A 4,370-nucleotide genomic window follows, 5' to 3' on the forward strand; every position below is an offset into this window, starting at 1 on the left:
ATCTCTTTCCCTATATCATACGCACCCTAGCTTGTGAGCTCCCTGAAGGGAAGAAGCATGCCTGAGTCTCTTTTGTGTTCCTAGCACCTGGCATATATGTTTAATGGGTGAGTAAACAAATGAACAACTGAGTGAATGCCGCTTCTTCCCCATAGACACATTTTACACACTTCCTGTGTCCTCGTGTTCAGTTATCTCTCCTGGCCCTCTTCTTCTCACACACATCACACTCATACTCCTGACCTTGACACTCTGAAATCCCAGAGTTATATGCTGGGGCTTGGTTTCCTTACCTATCACCTATCTGTGGCTGATCTAGGGAAGTCCCAGCCGTCCCCTGAGAGTCTGAAAGAGACGGCTCTTGACTCTCATAAAGCCATATTAACTGGGTCCCATCGGGGGCAGAAAGGGGCTTCCCCGGGAAGAAGTTGGCTATTGGGAGGGTAGCAGGATCCTGCACTAACCTGAGGTCTGCTGCCCCAAATTGACCACATCCTCCTGCGTCTGCTGTCCCTACTCCTGACCAGTGAGGCTGTCCCAAGGTAGGGGGTGGTTGTGGCCTCTGTCTCAAGGCTGGCTGGCAGACACAGCCAGATTTAGAAGTCATTTTCGCAGCAGGGAGCCTCCAGTGTCCCACCCACAGAGCCCTGGAGGGTCAGTCTGAGATATGGCTCACCAGGTGCTGGCCCCTAGACCTGGAGTCACTCCTCCCCTTCTTGTCTCTCTCCTTTTTTCCCCAGAATTTTGGCAGCGGGTGCTGACTCTATCCTTAGGCAAAGATGGAGTAAGTTCTGGGGGAAGGGGTGTGCTGCACTGACACCATAACCGCTCAAGCACTGCCAGGGCACCATTTACCCATTAAAAGGGCTGTCTGTACCCACCCCAGGATTCCTCCCTCCTCTCCACTGGCATCTGCTGCCTGATTCTCCTCCTCCCCTACTTTTTTTTTTTTGAGACAGAGTCTTGCTCCGTCGCCCAGGCTGGAGAGCAGTGGTACGATCTTGGCTCTCTGTAAACTCTGCCTCCCAGATTCAAGCAATTCTCCTGCCTCAGCCTCCCGAGTAGCTGGGATTACAGGCGCGTATCACCACACCCAGCTAATTTTTGTATTTTTAGCAGAGATGGGGTTTCACCATGTTGGTCAGGCTGGTCTCGAACTCCTGACTTCGTGATCCACCCACCTTAGCCTCCCAAAGTGCTGGGATTACAGGTGTGAGCCACCCCGCAATTTTTTTTAAAAGACGGAGTCTTGCTCTGTCGCCAAGGCTGGAGTGCAGTGGCGTGACCTCGGCTCACTGCACCCTCTGCCTCCTGGGTTCAAGCAATTCTCCTACCTCAGCCTCCCGAGTAGCTGGGATTACAGGCATGCGCCACTACACCTGGTTAATTTTTGTATTTTCAGTAGAGATGGGGTTTCACCGTATTGGCCAGGCTGGTCTCAAACTCCTGACATCATGATCACTGGCCTTGGCCTCCCAAAGTGCTGGGATTACAGGTATGAGCCACCGTACCTGGCCATCCTCCCCTACTTCTAATTCTCTCTGTCCCATCCTCCTGTTCTCATACCCCAACACTAATAAAATAGCCCTAGAGAGAAATAATAATCAGAGCTAACAGTCAATCACCTACTATGTACCAGGTATTGTTCTTTCTTTTATTTTATGTTTTTTCTTCTTAATTAAAAAAATTAAAAAAAAAAAAACAAAAACAAAAACAAAAAACAGAGAGACGAGGTCTTGCTATGTTGCCCAGGCCGGTCTTGAACTCCTGGGCTCAAGCAATCCTCCCACCCCAACCTCCCAAAATGCTGGTATTACAGGGGTGAGCTACTGTGCCTGGCCAACTGTTCCAAGTGTTTTACATATTGAATTATTTACTCCTCCCAACGACTCTAAGAGAAAAGCACATTGTTTACTTATTTACTTATTTATTTATTTATTTATTTTTAGAGACAGAGTCTTGCTCTGTTGCCCAGGCTGGAGTGCAGTGGTGCAATCATAGCTCACTGCATCCTCAAACCCCTGGGCTCAAGCAATTCTCCCATCTCAGCCTCCTGAACAGCTGGGACTACAGGAGAGTGCCACCACACGCAGCTAATGAAAAGCACTTTTAACAACCTCAGTTTATAACTGAGGACACCAAGGCACAGAGAGGTTGAGTAACTTGCCCAAGGTCACATAGCTAGTATGGGGTAGAAGCTCCAGAAACCACATTCTAAACACATTAGTCAAGTCGTTCGACTATGTTAGCAGTGTGGGTGAGATTTCAGAAACTTGCTTCCTGTGTGTTCATCCTCAAAGGGGCTCAGGCAGCATGGTAAAGCCCACCCTCATAGGGTCAGCCCTTCCAAGGTTGCATACAGCTCACCTCCTCTTCCAGTCCCAGAGCCCTAGAGCCCTTTGGTTGTAGAAAAATCTAGGCAGATGCTTTCATCACTGCCCTGGTCTTTCCCAACTTTCTTTGTTTTTTTTTTTTTTTTTTTTTTTGTTCTGTTTTTTTTGTTGTTGTTGTTGTTGTTTTTCTTTTTTGTGTGTGTTATTGTTTTTTAAGACAGAGTCTTACTCTGTCACCCAGGCTAGAGTGCAGTGGTGCAATCTCGGCTTGCTGCAACCTTCGCTTCCCAGGTTCAAGTGATTCTTGTGCCTCAACCTCCCCCATAGCTGGGATCACAGGCATGCACTACTATACCCAGCTAATTTTTGTATTTTTCATAGAGGTAGGGTTGGACCATGTTGGCCAGGCTGGTCCTGGTCTCAGGTGATCTGTTCATCTTAGCCTCCGAAAGTGCTGGGATTACAGGTGTGAGCCACCACACACCGCCCTTCCTCAACTTTCCTCCTCCCCCGAAGTCTAGCCTCTTCCCAAGCCTGGAGGCCCAAGGCACATTACTCCTCAGCTGGACCAGGCTTACCCCAGTCTGGCCTCAGTTTTCACTCTTGCCTTATCTTCCACAACTGCCATTAATGTACTCCCAGCTGCAGGCAAATCAGACCATTGAGCAGTTTCCTAAACATACCCTGCTTACCTGCATCCATGCCTCTATTTTGGCTGATCCCTCTACTTGAAATACCTCTTCACCAAATTCTAACGCTGAGGTCATCTCCTCCATGGAGCCTTCCCTTATCTCACAAAATCCATACAATCTCCCTTGTTTGACTCATTGTAATACTTGACACATTGCTCACCTTCACCCCATTGTCAGAAAGGCCTTACTCATCTCTATCCTGGAATCCCGCACAGTTTCTTGTTTCCAGTAGGTGCTCAGTACATGCTCAGTAGTTAGAATTGGTAGTAGGTAGATAGAATTGTAAGTGAAAGGGAGACAGATCTCAATAACCGTTGTTTGTTTTTTTGAGTAGATAGAATTGTAGGTGAAAGGGAGACGGATCTCAATAACCTTTGTTTGTTTGTTTTTTTGAGATGTGGTCTGGCTGTGTTGCCCAGGCCGGAGTGCAGAGGCCCAATCTTGGCTGATTGCAACCTCCTCCTCCCAGGTTCAAGTGATTCAGCGATTCTCGTGCCTTAGCCTCCTGAGTGGCTAGAATTACAGGTGCGTGCCACCACACCTGGCTAATTTTTGTATATTTGGTAGAGACGGAGTTTCACCATATTGGAGGCTGGTCTGGAATTCCTGACCTCAAGGGCAGATCTCAGTAACCTTTGATCTCTGCCCAAGGTGACACTCCTCCAGCAAGAGCTAATTTGAAACCTGGTAGTGTGGGTTCCAGGAAGGCTCTGGGATGAATCTTCCTGGATAGCTCTGACCAGTGTCTTCCCTCCGGTTCAGAAACCCAAAGAGGAGACCTTCCTCCACTGAACCAAGGCCAGCGGCCCAGCTCCTGCCAGATGGTGGCCACCCCCCACCCCAGGTGGTCCTGCACCACTCCGAGTTCTGCTCAGAGTACCCCTGGTTGCAGGCGGGAGTGATGTTGAGATAATTGGAGACTAAAACCATAAGTGGTTTGAGAGCGGGGTTGGGGACCTGAACGCTGAGCGGGAGTTGGAGTTGGCAGGTCTGGGTTGGAGTGGGAGCAGAGGTGGGCCGGGGGCCAGGGCAGGACCCGGCGACTGAGTCTGGGAGAAGCCCCCGGGCCCGCGGAGCCGGCAGCTAAATTTATCCCGGCTGACTCAGCCCTTGCTCGGAATGGGGGGCCGGGGGAGGGCGCAGGGCAGTGGGAAGTGCCAACAGGGGTGGGCTGGGGGCAAGGAAGGGAGAGTCCTGGCTAGGGGAGAAAAGAGGTGGGCCAGGAACTCCCAACGAAGAAAGCAGCCCCCTCTCCCTCACACAGAGCAGGACGTAGCAGAGGAGTCCCGGGGGATGGCCACCATGGGGAAAATGTCAGTGAAAGGAAGACGATGCCAAGGCTGGA

The sequence above is a fragment of the Macaca fascicularis genome, chromosome 11 (assembly GCF_037993035.2).
Source record: "Macaca fascicularis isolate 582-1 chromosome 11, T2T-MFA8v1.1".
Lineage (NCBI taxonomy): Eukaryota > Metazoa > Chordata > Mammalia > Primates > Cercopithecidae > Macaca > Macaca fascicularis.